Source organism: Bubalus kerabau, chromosome X (assembly GCF_029407905.1).
Source record: "Bubalus kerabau isolate K-KA32 ecotype Philippines breed swamp buffalo chromosome X, PCC_UOA_SB_1v2, whole genome shotgun sequence".
NCBI classification, from domain to species: Eukaryota; Metazoa; Chordata; class Mammalia; order Artiodactyla; family Bovidae; genus Bubalus; species Bubalus kerabau.
Genome location: NC_073647.1, coordinates 84,745,090 through 84,767,396, shown reverse-complemented (window position 1 = coordinate 84,767,396; position 22,307 = coordinate 84,745,090). Strand labels below are relative to the sequence as shown.

The 22,307-nt window shown below is 36.6% G+C and overlaps 1 pseudogene; it reads right to left on the bottom strand.

The window, feature by feature from the left end:
• Positions 1-5,301: 5,301 nt before the first annotated feature.
• On the bottom strand, positions 5,302-21,007 carry LOC129640080 (HIG1 domain family member 1C-like; annotated as a pseudogene).
• Positions 21,008-22,307: the final 1,300 nt, after the last annotated feature.

Sequence of the window (22,307 nt, the reverse complement as noted above, 5' to 3'; positions counted from 1 at the left end):
AAATCTCCTAGGCTTTGTTAATTGCACTCAATGAAGTGTCACTGTTAAAACACAAAAGATGTGATAGAGAAAGCTGAACATAATGTCTTTCAGTTTTACAATTAACAGTTCACTAGGCAAATCGACCAAAAAGACCATAATTTGTTGAAGCCTTATTAACTTACATTTTTCTAGTCAAGGTCATAATTGTGGATGGCTTAAAGCTATCTTTTAGTGCTCATAGCAAAGAATAACCTTACTGGAGAGAAGAAATGTTTTTTCTCCAAGTCGCATGAGCTATCTACTAAGTTCAAAAGAAATAAAAATAAAACAGGACCAAATCAAACAATGGTCTTTCAGATTCATTCACCCTCAAGCACTTGTGTTTTGTCCTTGATTTCAGAAAAATGCTATTTTGTATTGGTTGAGCCAAGGTGATAAGTAAAGAATGGTAGTGCACATAATATGACATTAAAAGGTACTACTTCAGAGGCCATTAAGTATAAGCCCTTGGCCATTAAAATAAATAATTATAATAAAATTTGAAAGTTCAGTTTGTGTGAAATTGATGTAGTCGTTGCTTCTAAATTCAGCACCAGATATCAGTATACTCAATTTAAAAACAATTTGAAAATATCTTTCACATAAATTTTGAGAAAGTTACAGTGAGTCATGTTGTCTAAATGTCAGAGCAAAAAGTGTTTTCTTTGCCTCTTCTTGTTGCAAATTTACCCTTGCTCAATTTTTATTTATTTTTTTTGTTAGATTGTAATTTTGACCTTACAAAAGCATGAGTTTCACCTTTAATAATGATGTGGTTTGAAGAATGATTTTCCAAATCATGTGTGGGTAAAGCAAGGGGAAACAATGAAAATGTATGCAACCTTTAAAACTAGATGGCTTTATATTTTGGGCCACATATTACATATGTTTGTTGTAGTGTAAGATTCACCAAAAGATTTAGAAATTGAAAAGTAAATTAGAAGAAATTCCAGAAACCCTGTATGAGAGTCTCTGAGCAATTCCTGACTAGCAAGTGAGCCACTGACTCCCAATTTATCTATCTATAAAATAAAACAAAATATTTTTCACTTCATGGAAAATAGATGGAGAAACAGTGGAAACAGCACAGACTTTATTTTTTAGGGCTCCAAAATCACTGCAGATGGTGACTTCAGCCATGAAATAAAAAGACGCTTACTCTTTGGAAGAAAAAGTTATGACCAACCTAGACAGCATATTAAAAAGCAGAGACATTGCTTTGCCAACAAAATTGTGTCTAGTCAAGGCTATGGTTTTTCCAGTAGTCATGTATGGATGTGACAGTTGGACTATAAAGAAAGCTGAGCACCGAAGAATTGATGCTTTTGAACTGTGGTGTTGGAGACGACTCTTGAGAGTCCCTTGGACTGCAAGGAGATCCTACCAGTCCATCCTAAAGGAAATCATTCCTGAATGTTCATTGGAAGGACTGATGTCGAAGCTGAAACTCCAATACTTTGGCCACCTGATGCGAAGAGCTGACTCATTTGAAAAGACCATGATGCTGGGAAAGATTGAAGGCAGGAGGAGAAGGGGACAATAGAGGACGAGATGGCTGGATGGCATCACTGACTTAATAGACATGAGTTTGAGAAAACTCTGAGAGTTGGTGATGGACAGGGAGGCCTGGAGTACTGCAGTCCATGGGGTTGCAAACAGTCAGACATGACTGAGCAATTAAACTAAACTGAACTGAAAACAAAATAAAGCAAAATAAAAATAAGAGCATTCACCTCATAAAGTTGTCAAAATCAATGGAGAAAATTTATATGAAAGTATTTTAAAAGCCACACTAATATTAGATTTTCTTAATTGTGAGTTAAAATATCAATTGTATAATTCTTAATATTCAAAGCATGTTTACATATGATATCTCAAGTAATACTTACAACAATTTCTTAAGGAAGGTAGAAGTATTTCTAGAGACAAAATACTTACTAATGGATAATTGAGTATGAAGTGTTATTCTAGAAGCTATAATTATATAATCAATTATGTTAAAGAGTTCTCTTCTCTTAAAAATTATTATGTGATTGTGTAATCATGCTGGAATTGTCGTAGAGGCAATTGAAGCTCAGGGAAGTAATCTTCCTAAGGCTACACAGTAAAGTTAGAAGAAAACACCATAAACCTTCAGATATATTTCAGCTTTATAAATCCCTTGAGGCTGTGAAACAAGGTCCCTGTCAGCTCAATGTTCTTTCACATGCTCACACTTCTTCATTTAGACCACACAGAAAATAAAAATTAAATAGATAAAATATTAGAAACCATTGTGGGAAAAGCTTTTAAGTTTAATTAGGTTCCATGTGTTTAATTTTGCTTCTATTTCCATTACTCTGGGAGGTTGGTCGTAGAGAATCTTGCTGTGATTCATGTCAGAGAGTGTTCTCCCTATGTTTTCCTCTAGGAGTTTTATAGTTGCTGGTCTTACATTTAAGTCTTTAATCCATTTTGAATTTATTTTTGTTTATGGTGTTTGAAAGTGTTCTAGTTTCATTCTTTTACCAGTGGCTGAACAGTTTTCCCAGCACCACTTGTTAAAGAGATTGTCTTTGCTCCAATGTATATTTTTGCCTCCTTTGTCAAAGATAAGGTGTCCCTACTTGCATGGATTCATCTCCGGGCTTTCTATTTTGTTTCATTGATCTATAATTCTGTCTTTTTGCCAGTACCATAATGTCTTGATGACTGTAGTTTTGTAGTATTGTCTGAAGTCAAGCAGGTTGATTCCTCCAGTTCCATTTTTCTTTCTCAAAATTGCTTTGGCTATTACAACTTTTTGTGTCTCCATACAAATTGTAAAATTATTGTTATTTTTTTTTATAGGTGAGAAAAACTTTTTTCTTTTTCTTTTTTTTACTTTTATTTTATTTTTAAACTTTATATAATTGTATTAGTTTTGCCAAATATCAAAATGAATCTGCCAAAGGTATACATACATGTGTTCCCCATCCTGTACCCTCCTACCTCCTCCCTCCCCATACCATCACTCTGGGTCTTGTGTAAAATTATTTTTTCTATTTCTATGAAAAATACCATTGGTAGCTTGATAGGGATTGTATTGAATCTATAGATCGCTTTGGGTAGCATAATCATTTTCACTATATTGAGTCTTCCTATCCATGAACATGGTATTTTTCTCTGTATATTTGCCTCATCTTTAATTTCTTTCATTAGCATTTTATAGTTTTCTATATATAGATATTTTGTTTCTTTAGGTAAATTTATTCCTAGATGTCCATCAGCAGATGAATGGATAAGAAAGTTGTCGTACATATACACAATGGAATATTACTCAGCTATTAAAAAGAAAACATTTCAATGCCATTCTCCCAAATCTTCCCACCCTCTCCCTCTCTCACAGAGTCCATAAGACTGTTCTATACATCAGTGTCTCTTTTGCTGTCTCGTACACAGGGTTATTGTTACCATCTTTCTAAATTCCATATATATGCGTTAGTAATGGCATTGAAACATGTAAAATATCATGTATGAAACGAGTTGCCAGTCCAGGTTCGATGCATGATACTGGATGCTTGGGGATGGTGCACTGGGACGACCCAGAGGGATGGAATGGGGAGGGAGGAGGGAGGAGGGTTCAGGATGGGGAACACATGTATACCTGTGGCGGATTCATTTTGATATTTGGCAAAACTAATACAGTTATGTAAAGTTTAAAAATAAAATAAAATTAAAAAAAAAAAAAACATTTGAGTCAGTTTTAATGAGGTGGATGAAACTGGAGCCTGTCATTCAGAGTGAAGTAAGTCAGAAAGAAAAAACATCAACACAGTATATTAACACATATATTTGGAATTTAGAACATGGTAACAATGACCCTATTTGCAAGACAGCAAAAGAGACACAGATGTAAAGAACAGGCTTTTGGACTCTGTGCGAGAAGGTGAGGGTGGGATCACTTGAGAGAATAACATTAAAACATGTATATTACTATGTGACATAGATGACTGGTCCAAGTTTGATGCATGAAATATGGCACTCAGAACCCTTACACTGGGACAACCCACTGGGATGGGATGGGATGGGGAGGGAGAGGGTGGGGATTTCAGGACAGGGGGACACATGTACACCCGTGGCTGATTCATGTCAATGTATGGCAAAACCACGACAATATTGTAAAGTAATTAGCCTCCAATTAAAATAAATGAATTAGTTTTTTTTTTTTTTTTTTTAAAGAAAAAAACCATTGTGGGAGTTGTAAATGTCATGTTGATGTCTGAACTATGTGGGATTAAAACAATAGAGAGAAAGAATGTCAGCCATTTTATGTTACACTCAGTAAACTATTTGAATAGGGCTTCCTCTGAAAACTTCATTTCTGACCAGAGAAAGGATTAGAAAGTCCTAATTATCCTCACCACCAACTCTTATATTTATTGAGTTTAAATGGGATGATTTGATCTTAAATGGAGATTACATACTTCTCTAAGGTGATCAACCTTCAAATGACCTTAAAGAATATTTGAAAATATATAAATCATCATTAGGAAAAAGTCAATTGATTGGGAATGTGTTTTCCTTAAACTAAAAGAAAATATTTTGATCACTTTTCTCTTTGAATCGATGTTTCAACTTGAGGTTAGATACTGAAAGGGAAGAGGAACCATCAGCTCTTTTATTGTTGTCTTGGCATGCATGTGTAATAAAAGAAAATATATATACATATATATCAAAACTTAACAACTTTCATGAGACTTCCAGGCTAATGGCTGGTGTGCACACAATTGAGAAAGTTAGAATTATCTAAACTTCTGAATATATTCTGAGTATAGTTAAGTAAAAAAATCATGTACCATATTGTTCTCAAGATAAGAAATAAGTTTTAAACAAAATGAATTATAAAGAAATAAATCAAGAAAGATAAAAAGAGAAGGATAGAGAAGGAGAAGGAGAAAAGAATTGCAAAAGTTAATAAACAGAAACTTCAGTTGTAGAGTCCAAAGACCCGAACTGGGGGCAATCATGCCTTACAATAATAACAGAGCCTGGTAGGAAGAAGAAAGGCTCACTCTCCTTTCCTGACAAGAGCTCATCAAATTCTGCCAGTGAAAAACCATGGACTCTTCTTTTATTATAGCTCCAACTTCCTTTTCCCATTTATAATAAAGTTCTCTTCTCCCTGCTTCATGAGGATTTGCATATAGCTAGCCATGGTTGCAGAACCTAAATTTCAGTTCATTGTAGATCTTGGATAAGCCCATTTTTGCTAGAGAGATACTTGGCATTCTATTTGTTTCAGGTCAACATTTTGTTGGCTCAAACAGGGGTACAGAGAAAAGCGTTGATGACTCCAAGGCTGATGAGTAAATAGGTGTGGTACCCACTAAGCCCATTGTTGCTCACTGCTTTTGTCACTGATCCTGAAAATTAAAGGTAAATTTTACTCCTGAATCTGGCATTTGTCCTCTTTGCACTTTAAAGCTCTCCAAGTTTATTCAGGATATTTTAAAAAAGAATTTGTCTTTTCTACTTAAGGCCTTATTCTGTATGTGGGTACTTGTTTCTTACTTTGACCTGATATTTTTAATAAGACTTTTCCAGCTGAAACTGGCTAGTCTTCAGCCCATTCTTTCAGGAACAGGGGCTGGTTCACTGGAACAGTGCTTGTTCAGGTTTTAGCCCATTCCTTTAGAATAGAGACTGTTGTATAGCAACTGCTCTGAAAGGCCTTCAACTTGTCGTATCCAGGACCAGTTCCATTCAAACTGGTTATTAGGACTGTAGGCTACTTAGGCTGTTTGTGCTATTTGGAGCTGTTTGAGTTATTCAGGCTATTTGAAAATTATTCTCTTACTTTAGAGAAAAACTACTGAGACATGGCATCCTAGTTATTTAAATAGCTTGAGGGTGTCCCCTTAAAGGGGCACCAGCTGATTTTATGTTTAAAAATAGTGGTCCCTCCTTAAGTGTATTTCTTACTAAATGGGCCAATCTGACCAAAGGCACTTTAGAATATCAACAACCATTTTGGGTAACTTTTGCAGTATCCAAACTTATTTTTTCTTTAAAAATTAATTGAATAAATATAGCTCTAAATTTTCTAATATTCAATGGAATACCTGTTTCAATTGGGATTTTTGAGGCTTTCAAATGTTGCCAGGAGACTAAAATTGTCTCTCTGCAGCACAGGTTTTAAGATTAACTGAAACAAACAATTGAAGAAAGACAAAATGGCTTCCAAGACCACATGCTATTCTTAGCTTCTTTGGCTCAGAGTCTTACTGTGGGGCTACTTTGTCTCTTTCCCTCAGCTCCCTGTGATTAGCCTCCACCTACAGTGCCATTTTCTTCCTTCCCTTATTTACCACCTGTACCTCTGCTATAACCACAGTTTCCACATTCTAATTCTCTAGCTCAACTTGCATTTTTCCCTGAAACTCTCCTTGGCCCCATTTCCTCTGAACCTATAAGAACTTGCCTCTTTAAAATTAAGCCTTCTGAAGATTCAGAGTCTAAACACTTAATTTCTTATATTCCCTAAACTAAAATGGAACTGAAAGCCATAGTCAAATTTTTCCTAAAGTAACCAAACATTTGTTAAGGAATTTAATATAATGATTCAGACTTATCAACTTGGTTTTTCTGACATATTAGCTAGTTCACACATTTGTCAGTGAAGGCCAGACCCAGCATTGGATGAAAACTGCTGACTAGGAATAACATTAAAGGTCTCTTGAATTACAAAGAGACCAAGTGGCTAACTTGTTATATGATTAGACTTGAGCAGTCACTAAGAGAGCAATCCCTAGGGCTTTTCCAAAGCCTGTTGTTTGAAACAAAATTCAGGCTTACACACAAAAATCTAGTGATTTTTTTCATGACTATTAAAATTGACTTCAGATTATTTTTAAAGAAAGTTATGGTCTTCTGTCAGATATTGATGTTACCTGGGTAGCCCTTAACTTTTGTTTATTAATGGGCAGAACTAGGACCTTTCCATTCTAGTAAAAAAGAACCAAAACGGAATGGAAAACTATCTTCACTCCAGATTTAGTTAATCTGGCAAAACTTCTCTCCCATTCAAATGAGTCACCTAAAAGGAAGACCACTGAAATTCTTACTTTTCAACTTCTGCAAATGAAGACGCTCCAAGTGAAATCAAAAGCCCCTTAGTTTCTGCTATTATTGCAAAGAGCCAGGATATTGGGAAATGATACTAGTACACACTAAAGTGTTTCAGGTGCCTTCAGCTTTCTAACCAGTCTTTCCAACATCCTCCCAATTCTCAGTAATAGGGCTCCAAATAGCAATATGGTTTCTTATAAATCTTTCCTTTTTTAAAATTTTATTTTACTTATTTATTTATTTTTACTTTACAATATTGTATTGGTTTTGCCATACATCAAAATGCATCCACCACGGGTGTACATGTGTTCCCCATCCTGAACCCCCCTCCCACCTCCCTCCCCATACCATCCCTCTGGGTCATCCCAGTGCACCAGCCCCAAGCTTCCTGTATCCTGCATTGAACCTGGACTGGCAATTCATTTCTTATATGATATTATACATGTTTTAATGCCATTTTCCCAAATCTTCCCCCCTACCTCTCCCACAGAGTCCAAAAGACTGTTCTATACATCTGTGTCTCTTTGGCTGTCTTGCATACAGGGTTGTCGTTACCATCTTTATAAATCCCATATATATGTGTTAGTATACTGTATTGGTGTTTTTCTTTCTGGCTTACTTCACTCTGTATAATAGGCTCCAGTTTCATCCACCTCATTAGAACTGTGGCAAATGTATTATTTTTAATGGCTGAGTAATACTCCATTATGTATATGTACCACAGCTTTCTTATCCATTCATCTGCTGATGGACATCTAGGTTGCTTCCATGTCTTGGCTATTATAAACAGTGCTGCCATGAACATTGGAGTACACGTGTTTCTTTCAATTCTGGTTTCCTCGGTGTTTATGCCCAGCAGTGGGATTGCTGGGTGGAATGGCAGTTCTATTTCCAATTTTTTAAGGAATCTCCACACTGTTCTCCATAGTGGCTGTACTAGTTTTCATTCCCACCAACAGTGTAAGAGGGTTCCCTTTTCTCCACATCCTCTCCAGCATTTATTGCTTGTAGACTTTTGGATCACATCCATTCTGACTGGCGTGAAATGGTACCTCATTGTGGTTTTGATTTGCATGTCTCTGATAATGAGTGATGTTGAGCATCTTTTCATGTGTTTGTTAGCCATCTGTATGTCTTCTTTGGAGAAATGTCTGTTTAGTTCTTTGGCCCATTTTTTGATTGGGTCGTTTATTTTTCTGGAATTGAGCTACAGGAGTTGCTTGTATATTTTTGAGATTAGTTGTTTGTCAGTTGCTTCATTTGCTATTATTTTCTCCCATTCTGAAGGCTGTCTTTTCACCTTTCTTATAATTTCTTTTGTTGTGCAGAAGCTTTTAATTTTAATTAGATCTCATTTGTCTATTTTTACTTTTATTTCCAATATTCTGGAATGTGGGTCATAGAGGATCCTGCTGTGATGTATGTCGGAGAGTGTTTTGCCTATGTTCTCCTCTAAGATTTTTATAGTTTCTGGTCTTATGTTTAGATCTTTAATCCATTTTGAATTTATTTTTGTGTATGGTGTTAGAAAGTGTTCTAGTTTCTTTCTATTACAAGTGGTTGACTAGTTTTCCCAGCACCACTTGTTAAAGAGATAGTCTTTTCTCCACTGTATATTCTTGCCTCCTTTGTCAAAGATAAGGTGTCCATAGGTGCATGGGTTTATCTCTGGGCTTTCTATTTTGCTTTAACTTGTTTGAAGAAACATCCCTCCACATTGGGGATGAATCTTTTTCCAGTTCAAACTGACACTGGGGCTATACTCTTAGTGCACAAGCTCTCAGCTATTAAACAGCCCTTGCCTCTGAATACTTGGAGAAGGCGATGGCACCCCACTCCAGTACTCTTGCCTGGAGAATCCCATGGACGGAGGAGCCTGGGAGGCTGCAGTCATGGGGTCGTGAAGAGTTGGACACGACTGAGCAACTTCACTTTCACTTTTCACTTTCATGCATTGGAGAAGGAAATGGCAACCCACTGCAGTGTTATTGCCTGGAGAATTCCAGGAATGGGGGAGCCTGGTGGGCTGCTGCCTATGGGGTTGCACATAGTCGGACACGACTGAAGTGACTTAGCAGCAGCAGCAGCAGCCTCTTAATACTACAGTAGTTGAAATTGTGAGAATTTCTAAGGAACCTGAACGGATTCTTCTCTCTGAACCTATTCTCTTTTGTTTAGGTCCTTTGAGAGATACACATAATTGACTCCTTAGTTCCTCTAATCCCATTCATTTATTAGTCTGAGACTTGTTAGAGAATCATCATATTGGAATTTCTCTCAAAAGGGATAAATAATTCTAGAGTCTGACAGCAGTCATCAAAGCAGCCAAACAGGTAAATTAAAGGAAACTTTGACTTTTTTTTTTTTTTCTGGTAGTACTAAAGTAGATTCTGTAAACCATAATCTTTTGTCCCTATTGAATCAGCTACCATCTTCATGGGCAAAATCTCCAAATAATTTTTGCACAATTTATAACACACCTCCCATCAAGATTCAAATAAATCAGTCAAAACCTCTTTTCAAAATTCATCAATAACCTATGAGTAAAGAGTCTTTTTTTTAATTTTTAGGTTGAAAGAAAATTGCTTTACAATATTGTGTTGATTTCTGCCATATAACAGCATGAATCAGCTGTAAGTATACATATATCCCCTCCCTCTTGAACTTCCCTCCCACTTCCCCCATCCCACCCTTCTAGGCTGTCACAGAGTACCAGGTTGAGCTCCTTGTGTTTTACAGCAACTTCTCACTAGCTATGGATTTTACAGATGGAAATGTATATGTTTCAGTGCTACTCTTTCAATTATTCTCACTCTCTCTTTCCCTCACTATGTCCACTAATCTCTCTTTTTTTTTAATTTATTTATTTTAATTGCAGGCTAATTACCTCCAATGTATGGGTTTTGCCATACATTGACATGAATCAGCCAGGGGTGTACATGTGTTCCCCATCCTGAACCCCCCTCTCACCTTCTTCATTTCTGTGTCTCTAGTCTTGCCCTGAAAATAGGTTCATCAGTACCATTTTCTAGATTCCACATATATGTATTAATATATGACTTTGCTTTTCTCTTTCTGACTTACTTCACTCTGTATAACAGGTTAAGTCTTATAACCTCTGTATAACAGGTTAAGTCTATTATAAAACCTATAATAGATTACAAGGCTCAAGATCTCATTTTTCCTTCTATTAGTCCCTGTAATACACTTATTTTACTAGTGAGAAAATCTAAAAGCTGAAGGAGGCGGTTAGTTCAAAATTTCTAAACAAAAAACAATATTGTTATCCCTTGACACACTGTTGTTGCTAATCCTCATTTGCTGCTGCTGCAAATGGAAAAGACTCTGATGCTGGGAGGGATTGGGGGCAGGAGGAAGAGGGGATGACAGAGGATGAGATGGCTGGATGGCATCACCAACTCGATGGATGTGAGTTTGAGTCAACTCCAGGAGTTGGTGATGGACAGGGAGGCCTGGCGTGCTGCAGTTCATGGGGTCGCAAATAGTCCCACATGCCTGAGCGACTGAACTGAACTGAACTTACCATTTTCCCAGTACCACTTATTGAAGAGGCCGTCTTTTCTTCATTGTATATTCTTGCCTCCTTTTTCTTAGATTAGGTGACCATAGTTGTGTGGGTTTATCTCTGTGCTTTCTATTCTGTACCATTGATCTACACTTCTGTTTCATGCCAGTATACAAACCTCCATGAGATTTAAATGCAATAATCATTTAGTTCAAGGACATAAGGTAAAGCATATAGGAAAAAAAAGTATCCCTGGGGAGCAAATAGTACTATCTGTAAATGCAGATGTTTGGAGTTATTGGTCATAATATGCCAGGGCTGAGCACTGATCTTAAGTGACAGGTCCATGTAGTCCTAAACAATTTTTTTGCATGTGTTTTTAATATGCAAGATACTCCAAACCATAGATCTCAATGTCTATGTATAGTATAGATTAATAAGTTGGGAAAAGATAAAAATTGGAAAATAATTAAAAAAAAAATACAAGATACCATTTTGAATCAGACATGAAAAGTGACAGACACGTTGAGAATGATTTTCAGATATTCAGTTTAGGTCCCTGGATAAATTTTGGCATCATAAATGAAGATGTGGAATATAGGAGGTGGAACAGGTTTTGAGTAAACATGGTGATTTCAATACTGGACATGTTAAAGAAGAGATGATCCCCTGGTATCAAGGTGGAAATAGCCAATATCCAGTTGGAAGTACATATGATGTTCATAAGATCCAGACTTTGGTTAAAAAAAGGAATATATATATATCTCATAACTACTCAGGGTCAGAAACTACAATAAAAACCACATTAGCCAATAAATGTGGGTAGTGTTTTCTCAAACTATGCTACATTGCTTTCAATATTAAATTCGAAGAACAACTGAATCATTTTAACAATGTATTATTGTGGCAGTATACAACAGGAATCTGTATATTGCAGTGAAAATAGCATAAAACTTAAAACCATCTAACTAGATATGAATCTATACCCTTCCAATTTTTAGCTCAAGATACTGGACAATTTAATTAGCATCTCTGAACCTCAGATTCTTCATCTGAAAAATGTAGTTAATATGTATTTATATCAATTTAGATTCATTTTACTTGAAAGTAACATAAAACACTAATTCAAACAGGTTAAACAATATGGGATGTATTATTTAACATAAGAAAATATCCAAGGATAGTCTGGTTTTATGGAGAAGGAAATGGCAACCCACTCCAGTATTCTTGCCTAGAGAATCCCATGGTCAGAGGAGCCTGGTGGGCTGCTGTCCATAGGGTCACACAGAGTCGGACACGACTGAAGCGACTTAGCAGCAGCAGCAGCAGTCTGGTTTTAGAGTGTTCATTCAGTGTCTTGGTGACACCATTAAAGACCAAGGTTCTTGTCAAAATTTTAGCCTACCATTTCAATTGTTAATGTTTAGGTTTCTTCATGGGAGCAAGATAGCTGCAACACTTTAAGGAATACGCTGTCTAGTTGTGTCATTGCTTTTCTTTCAAGGAGCAAGTGCCTTTTAATTTCATGGCTGCAGCCACCGTCCACAGTGATTTTAGAGCCCAAGAAAATAAAACCCATCACTGTTTCCATTGTTTCCCCATCTATTTGCCATGAAGTGATGGGACTGGATGCCATGATGTTAGTTTTTTGAAGGTCGAGATTTAAGCTAGCTTTTTGACTCCTCCCTTTCACCTTCATCAAGTGAAGTTGCTCAGTCATGTCTGACTCTTTGCGACCCCATGGACTGTAGCCTACCAGGTTCCCCCATCCATGGGATTTTCCAGGCAAGAATACTGGACTGGGTTGCCATTTCCTTCTCCAGGAGATCTTCCTGACCCAGTGATTGAACCTGGGTCTCCCGCATTGCAGCAGATGCTTTACTGTCTGAGCCACCAGGGAAGCTTCACATTCATCAAGAGGCTCTTTAATTCCTCTTCACTTCCTGCCATAAGAGTGGTCTCATTTGCATATCTGAGGTTATTGATATTTCTCCCCACAATCTTGATTCCAGCTTGGGCTTTATACAGAGTGGCATTTCACATGACGTACTCTGCAAATAAGTTAAATAATCAGGGTGACAATATAGAGCCTTGATGTAATCCTTTCCCAATTTGGAACAAGTCTGTTGTTCCATGTCTGATTCTAACTGTTGCTTCTTGACCTGCATACAGGTTTCTCTGGAGGAAGGTAGGGTGGTCTGGTATTCCCATCACGTTAAGAATGTTCCACAGCTTGTTGTGATCTACAGTCAAAGGCTTTAGCATAGTCAATGAAGCAGAAGTATGTTTTTCTGGAATTCTATAGCTTTTTCTATGATTCAAAGGAAGTTGACAATTTGATCTCTGATTCCTCTGCCTTTTCTAAATCCAGCTAGTACATCTGGAAGTTCTAGATTCACATACTTTTGAAGCCTAACTTGAAGGATTTTGAACATTATTTTGCTAGCATGTGAAATGAGTGCAATTGTGTGGTAGTTTGAACATCCTTTGGCATTGCTCATCTTTGGAATTGGAATGAAAACTGACCTTTTCCAGTCCTGTGGCCACTGCTGTGTTTTCTAAATTTGCTGGTGTATTGAGTGCAGCACTTTCATAGCATCATCTTTTAGGATTTGAAATAGCTCAGCTAGAATTCCATCACTTCCACTAGCTTTGTTCATAGTGATGCTTCCTAAGGCCCACTTGACTTCACATTCCAAGATGTCTTGCTCTAGGTTAGTGATCACACTATCATGGTTATCTGGGTCATGAAGATTTTTTTTTTTTTTTGTATAGTTCTTCTATGTATTCTTCCAGCCTCTTCTTAATATCTTCTGCTTCTTTTAGGTCCATACTCTTTCTGTCCTTTATTGTGCCTATCTTTGCATGAAATGTTCTCTTGGTATCTCTGATTTTCATGAAGAAATCTCTAATCTTTCCCATTCTGTTGTTTTTCTCTATTTCTTTGTATTGTTTACTTAAAAAGACTTTCTTATCTCTCCTTGCTATTCTCTGGAACTCTGCGTTCAGCAATCAGGTAAAGGCCTGAAAGTATTCAGAAGAACAAGAACAATAGTGGCTATTCCTTGCATATCTTCAAGGAATGTTTGTCCTAGGTGTTTCCAAACAGACTTCCTCTCAGATCTCATTGGTCAGAATTCTGGCCTATGCTTATAACTAAACCAGTTACTGGATAGGCAACAAATGTCATTAATTTTGCATAGGTGTTCATCCCCTGGATTGGTAAAGGCTTTTATTTCCATTAAATGTAAAACATAAAGAAGAAAAGTGATACCTAAAGAAAAATTAGGGTTCTATTAGACAGCAAACATGGGAAGGCTGAATTTGTATATGAAATTATCAATATATACAATAGTGTCTCAGAACTTTTTTTAAAGCATTAAATAAGGAAACATATTGTTAAATCATTTATGATATAAAAATAACAAACTTATCTTAAGACTCATAATGGCAGAATTAAAGTTCATGAAAAAATTAGCTAAAGATTCTGTAGCATCATCATCCAGAATGGCTATGGAATGACCAGGTACAAAGCATGTATATATAATGGGAAGAGTATTACACAATTGATACCATTAAGCTTCACTTTTGCTCTTTAGCTATTTCCCATCTCTGTGTGCCTTAATGGAAAACAACATCTAAAATGCCAAATGCAAATTCAATGAAGTCTGAGACTAATCGGGTTCATTGGATTGTGTGTCTTAAGCAAATCAGCATTCATGTTTCACTAAAGTGTGTGCAGTAAGACCAAATATCACTGATGTATCCTCATTTTCCCTTCATTTACTTATTTTTATAGCAGTCTATGCACAAAATATATGCAACTGGTCAGAAAAAAAAATTACTTGTTTTGTGCAATGGATCAAGAAATACACTAAACTAAGATTTAATGATATCAGATCTTATGAGTATGCTGTGGGAGCACATTAAGGTCATAATGAGTAAAACTGTCTTCTCATAGCTGTAGTTGCAAGGAAAATCTTCCCAGAAGCTCTCTCCTGGATATTCTTTTTTTTTTTTTTTTAATTGGAGGCTAATTACTTTACAATATTTACAATATTATAGGTTTTTGCTATACATTCACATGAATCAGGGAGAAGGCAATGGCACTCCACTCAGTACTCTTGGCTGGAGAATTCTGTGAATGGAAGAGCCTGGTAGGCTGCAGTCCATGGGGTCACTAAGAGTCGGACACGACTGAGCGACTTCACTTTCACTTTTCACTTTCATGCATTGGAGAAGGAAATGGCAATCCACTCCAGTGTTCTTGCCTGGAGAATCCCAGGGACGGGGGAGCCTGGTGGGCTGCCGCCTATGGGGTCACACAGAGTCAGACACGACTGAAGTGACTTAGCAGCAGTAGCACATGAATCAGCCATGGTTATACATGTGTCCCCCATTCTGAACTCCCTCCCACCTCCCTTCCCATCCCATCCCTCAGAGTCATCCCGGTGCACCAGCCCTGAGCACCCTGTCTCATGTATCGAACCCAGACTGGTGTTCTGTTTCACAGATAATATACATGTTTCAATGCTATTCTCTCAAATCATCCCACCGTCACCTTCTCTCACAGAGTCCACAATTCTGTTATTTACATCTGTGTCTCTTTTGCTGTCTCGCATATAGGGTCATTGTTACCATCTTTTTAAATTCTGTATATATGCGTTAATATACAGTATTGGTGTTTTTTTCTAACTTACTTCACTCTGTATAATAGGCTCCAGTTTCATCCACCTCAACAGAACTGATTCAAGGGCATTCTTTTTAATAGCTGAGTAATATTCCATTGTATATATGTACCGCTACTTTCTTATCTATTCATCTGCAAATGGACATCTAGGTTGCTTCCATGTCCTTGCTACTGTAAATAGTGCTTCAGTGAAAATTGGGGTATATGTGTCTCTTTCAATTCCGGTTTCCTCGGTATGTATGCTCAGCAGTGGGATTGCTGGGTCATATGGCAGTTCTATTTCCAGTTTTTTAAGGAGTCTCCACACTGTTCTCCATAAACCTCTTATTCTCCTTTTTCTTCCTTTTTCTCCAAACCTTCTCTAGCATTTATTGTTTGTAGGCTTTTTGAGAGCAGCCATTCTGACCAGCGTGAGATGGTACCTCATTGTGGTTTTGATTTGCATTTCTCTGATAATGAGTGATGATTAGCATCTTTTCATGTGTTTATTAGCCATCTGCATGTCTTCTTTGGAGAAATGTCTGTTTAGTTCTTTGGCCCATTTTTTGATTGGTCACTTATTTTTCTGGTATTGAGCTGCAGGAGTTGCTTGCATATTTTTTGAGATTAATTCTCAGTTGCTTCATTTGCTATTATTTTCTCCCATTCTGAAGGCTGTCTTTTCATCTTGCTTATAGTTTTCTTTGTTGTGCAAAAGCTTTTAAGTTTAATTAGATCTCATTTGTTTATTTTTGCTTTTATTTCCATTACTCTGGGAGGTAGGTCATAGAGGATCCTGCTATGATTTATGTCAGAGAGTGTTTTGCCTATGTTTTCTTCCAGGAGTTTTATAGTTTCTCATCTTAGATTTAGATTGTTAATCCATTTTGAGTTTATTTTTGTGTACAGTGTTAGAAAGTGTTCTAGTTTCATTCTTTTACAAGTAGTTGGCCAGTTTTCCCAGCACCACTTGTTAAAGACTTATTCTTTATATGCTTTTTTTTTCTTTTCTTTTCTTTTTTTTTTTTTTTTTTCTGGCTCCGGCTCCTTAAATTAGACAAGCACAAGAGAAGTAACGAAAAAAGCAGATCATACACAGATTTTTTTTTGAATTTTCTGCCTTGACTGTCTTGAATAAGTACAAAATCAAGAATCTTCTTACTTCAACCTAAAATTCATCTAATTCAGTTTTTGTGTTAACTGCCTACAAGACCCTTGAAGAAGTTTAGGGTTTTGGATTAGAAGGTTAAGTGCTATTTCAACATAATTTTTTGCACTATGGCTAACTGCTACACTCAGTGGATACAACCTCTCTTATGTGACAGCCAAGAAGTTCTGATATGACCACAGAAATAAAATATGTTAAATTATCTGCTCAGGAGGAAGTCACAAATACTAGAACACAAAGTTCTTTATAATTGAGTGAGGTTATAACAATAAACCAATTTAACATGTTGGTAAGCAAAATAAAGAACAAAACTCGTCTAAAAACACTATCCTTATACCTTCACTGAAACAACTGTCATATCAAATAGACTGAGTGGGATGACTTCTACAAAATACCTTGGGAAAATCTCAATAAGTGTAATTTTCTGAAATGAAGATCACTGTGATATTTACCTACAGTCTGGAAAAGTGAAAAATGTATAATGCTTCTGGTGAGTTCACTTTGCTAAAATGCTCATTATTGTTTGCAACCTCATCACACTGTGCTGCTACTGCTGCTAAGTCACTTCAGTTGTGTCTGACTCTGTGTGACCCCATAGACGGCAGCCCACCAGGCTCCCCTGTCCCTGGGATTCTCCAGGCAAGAACACCGGAGTGGGTTGCCATTTCCTCCTCCCATGCATGAAAGTGAAAAGTGAAAGGGAAGTCGCTCACTCGTGTCGGACTCTTAGCGACCCCATGGACTGCAGCCTACCAGGCTCATCCATCCATGGGATTTTCCAGGCTAGAGTACTGGAGTGGGTTGCCATTGCCTTCTCCGCATCACACTGTGCTAGTCTAATTAATTTTTAAGTGTGGTATCATTAAAGATTAATAGGTAACTTGTATGAGTCCCATTGATATCTTATTTATTTATTTTTGTCTGTGCTGCGTCTTTGTTTCTGCACAGGTTTTTCTCTAGTTGTGGCGAGCAGAGACTACTCTCTAGTAGCAGTGCGCAGGCTTCTCATTGTGGTTTCTCTTGTTGCATAGCATGGGCCTACAGGCTTCAGTAATTGCAAAATGTGGGTCAGTAGTTGCAGCTCCTGGGCTCTAGAGCACAGGCTCAATAGTTGTGGCACACCTGCTTACTTTCTCCATGGCATTCAGGATCTTCTCAGATCAGGGACTGAATCTGTGTCTCTTGCACTGGCATGTGGATTCTTTACCACTGAGCCAGCAGGGAAGCCCCCTATTGATAATATAAGAATTCAATGAGATAGCACATTAAACTATCTTGAATAAGCATGGTGGTTGTGGTTTAGTCACTAAATCATTTCTGACTCTTACAACCCATGGACTGTAGCCTACTAGGCTTCTTTGTCCATGAAATTTCCCAGGCAAGAATACTGGAGTAGGTTTCCATTTCCTTCTTCAGGGGATCTTCCCAACCCAGGTCTCCTGCATTACAAGTGGTTTCTTTATCAACTGAGCCACCTACTATATAGTAAATGTTCAGTACTTTTTTTTTTTTTTCCCCAAGATCATTTAAATTGGGAAAGTTTTATTTTACTCCATTATTAATAGTGTAATTACTGAGTGAACAAAATTTAGAGGCTTATTAATCTAAGATGTAAAGAAGGAGTTACAAAATGAAAGTCAAGGCAATTCTGTTCACTTTCCAGCAACAACAAAGGCATCTTTAGAGTAAATGACCCTTTTGCAGAGCTGATCCAGACTTAGTCTTCCTCAGAAGGCAAAGTTATTCCTTTTTGCTAGCCTGGGCTATTCTGGGGAACTTCTAAATTAGCCAGTATTAAAATTGAATCCACCTAGAAAATTTCAGAAACCACAGGTTCTTCTGCTAAAATAGAAAGTAAACAGTAGACACAGAGGAAGAAGACCTAATGAATTTACTTTTTCTATCTGGGGAAGCAAAGATTTAATACATTTTTTTTTCTTTCCTCCATTTAATGCTTCTTATAAACTCCAGGAGATAAGAAGGTACTCTTAATTATTTGAGCTTGGAGGACTTTGAGGGGATATGTGTCCTTTTATTCAAGTGAAAAAATAAGAGAAAGTTCACCTCTGACCTTACAGGCAGTACAAAATTGACCTCAATAACAGTCCACAACCCAGGAAGGTATAATTTAAAACAACTAAGGTGACAAATAACTTCCAACATATCTGTTTTAACTTGCTAATCTGAACTTCCAACATATCTGTTTTAACTTGCTAATCTGCTTGTACTTTTCTTTTTATATACATACACAGAATATGTCACATTTAAAATTAATATTTTTACACAGCTTGCATCATTCATGCATATGCCCTAGTAAGAATAATTAAATATATTCTTTGTGGGAGGATTTTTTTTTTCTCTCTTATTCTTTCACTTTCTGTGAAACATCTGTGTGTGATCCTTCTAAAAATTAGGTCTAGCTAGTTAGTTCACAAACATAAGATGAAAGTCCTCTGTGCTATATTATATATATTCAATTGTAATGCTTTTATTTGTAAAGCATGCCACATAGTAATTGATTGACTTATGATTTGGGGGTAGGAAATAATGAAACTGGCCCAGCAAAGTAATTTGGGAACACAGAAGTTGTGGCAATAGAACAATTCAGAGTAGTACTGAACTTATCCCAGGGGCCCATGGCTGCTAGTCTATCATTGCTCTTCAGTAGTAATTCTTTTTTTTTTTTTCAGGAAAAAAACAATCTTGCAATCATTAATTACATTAAAAAATAATTTACTAGTCATTTTTTTTTTTTACAGACACAGAATAATCCCTATTCCTTAATGTTATCCATATGATTCTTTACCATCTGGAATTACTTCATGGCCAAGCTCAAGTCACACTTTGTTCAGAAAGCCTTCCCTGACTACTTCAACCCACATTGCCCTTTCTTCATTGAACATCCATGACACTGATCACCTAAGCCTCGTCTTTGATTTTTCATATAATACCATGCCTGTGAAATTGGCTTAGGCTGATTCATCAACAGTTCAGTACCTATTAATGCATAATTATCTCTCTTTACACACCTTGTAATTACATTAAGGATAAGGTTCATATTACATGTTTCTTTGTGTCTCACAGCACATAGCCCAGGACCATGACTGAAGTGTTCACTTAGTAAATGTGTGTTAAATGCATGTGGAATAAATGTCATGTTGTTAGATATAAAGTTTGTTTAATTGTTTTGCCTTTTACAATCTAACATTTTAACTGATAACAAAGGTCTTATTTTGTGATAACTTTCTAATTTCTTTTCAGGAATAATATGGGTTTAGAATCCATTTTTTTTAAACTACCAGAAACTATGTATTATCTACTTATTCACAAGTTTTCTAAGATGATACTAAGTAAGAAATATTGACACTGGTAACTTGAAATGCATCTTTCTGTATATCAACTGAAACTTACTCTAAATGAGATGTATGTGACAATGTACAATGTATTAGGTATCAACAGTGAGAAAAATATAGCTGTTTATAAATCCTTTGTCATCTCTTCATTTTCTCCTGGAAATTTAGGAAAATACTATAATGGCTTATACAAATCAAAGACTTGCTTATCATTGGCACTTAACGTTTGTGCTCAATTATGACTAACACAACAAATCTAGTCTCTCCTACATATTACTCTAAGTATAATTTTTGTATTAGAATGGAGACAATCTATCCAAATTTTCCTATGAGTGTATAACACAAGACAGCAAGCCACCATCTGTGGTAGCTTTCTTAAAAAGTAGTCTACAGTTTCTGTACTGCATCTTTTTTTTTTTTTTTTTTTGAGTTAACTATTTATGATTGTTGATTTGGAAGTCAACATCTTAAACAATTGAAGGCTATGAGAATTATGGCTGAAACTTTGGCAGTATAATTTGCTACATATTGAAAATTCATTTTTCGTTAGTACTTTTCAGAAGGCTTCTTATTTTTCTTGTGTGTAGCTTCATTTTTGGAGAAGACAATGGCACCCCGCTCCAGTACTCTTGCCTGGAAAATCCCATGGATGGAGGAGCCTGGTAGGCTGCAGTCCATGGGGTTGCTAAGAGTCGGACACGACTGAGTGACTTCACTTTCACTTTTCACTTTCATGCATTGGAGAAGGCAATGGCACCCCACTCCAGTACTCTTGCTTGGAGAATCCCAGGGATTGGGTAGCCTGGTGGGCTGCCGTCTATGGGGCTGCACAGAGTTGGACAGGACTGAAGTGATGCAGCAGCAGCAGCAGCAGCTTAATTTTTTGGGCCCATTGAAGAATTTAGGTCTAATGTAATCCTTGTACATAGAGTAGAGAACACCTAGAGTCACAGCTCCTACAACAAATTCTTGGGCAGCAACTCTCATGTGAAAAGATGAATGATTATTTTCTCATATTTTCTGTATTTTAACTTATAAAGACACCATAGGACACCATAGGACACCACAGTCATAAAGCCTTCTATCCCTACAAGCACAAAGGAGGAGTCTCTAGATTCCCTGATCAGTCAGGATAACTGGACTTCGTCCTCATCTGCTGATCATGGGTTATCTGAAGACATTTTTCTCTCTAATAACATGTACCAGGTGCTACACTAGTCAATGGAAATAATCTTCCTTGTCTGCACAGGATGAATGAGGAAGCCAGCAAGAGCAAGTATAATCACAATCAACATGATCTGGAAGTATCTGTTTGATATAATGACACATTTAAGATATTTTAATAAGTATACTGTTTTGGAAAAGCTTTAATGTTATATAACTTAGAGAATTCAGCACTATGGCCAATAGTGCTGGATGAATTTCCACAAAATAAGGACTGGGAATTCAACATGAAGGTAAAGTACAAACTGTAATGGGATGCTTCCTTAACTGTATTTGGAGCTAGCTAATTTAGAGGAAACTGCCAGAACATGGTGGAAAACAATGTGGGTGTTACATGTAAAATAGGTGATAGAGCTGCTTTCCCCTTATTTTTTTTATTACACAAATGGGAATACACTCCTTTTTATATTCTCATCTGTTTTAAGATCTTAGGGTGATGGTGAAGTAGAACCTTGTAGGTCAAGACACTTTATACTCTCAACTGTACACAGCCTATTAAAGTTTCCTAAACTTTCATTTTAATTTCTCTAGCCTATAGCTTATTGCTCAAACATAGTAACAATATTGTTTAATAGAAAACATACATGGAGAAAAAAAATATTCAACCACTTCACTCACTTTAATTTTATTTATTAATTATAAAAATCTTAATTTAAACTAAGAAGTATATATTGAAAATTTTAATCAAGCTAGTGTTTTTTTTATTATTTTCTAAATTAATTTTATTTTATTTTTAAACTTTACAATATTGTATTAGTTTTGCCAAATATACAAATGAATCCACAACAGGTATACCCGTGCTCCCCATCCTGAACCCTCCTCCCTCCTCCCTCCCCATACCCTCCCTCTGGGTCGTCCCAGTGCACCAGCCCCAAGCATCCAGTATCGTGCATCGAACCTGAACTGGTGACTCGTTTGATACATGAAATTATACATGTTTCAATGTCATTCTCCCAAATCTCCCCACCCTCTCCCTCTCCCACAGAGTCCATAAGACTGATCTGTACATCAGTGTCACTTCTGCTGTCTCATACACAGGGTTATTGTTACCATCTTTCTAAATCCCATATATATGTGTTAGTATACTGTATTGGTGTTTTTTTGTTTTTTTTTTTTTTTTTTTTTTTTTTTTTTTTTTCTAGCTTACTTCACTCTGTATAATAGGTTACAGTTTCATCCACCTCATTAGAACTGATTCAAATGTATTTTTTTAATGGCTGAGTAATACTCCATTGTGTATATGTACCATTGCTTGCT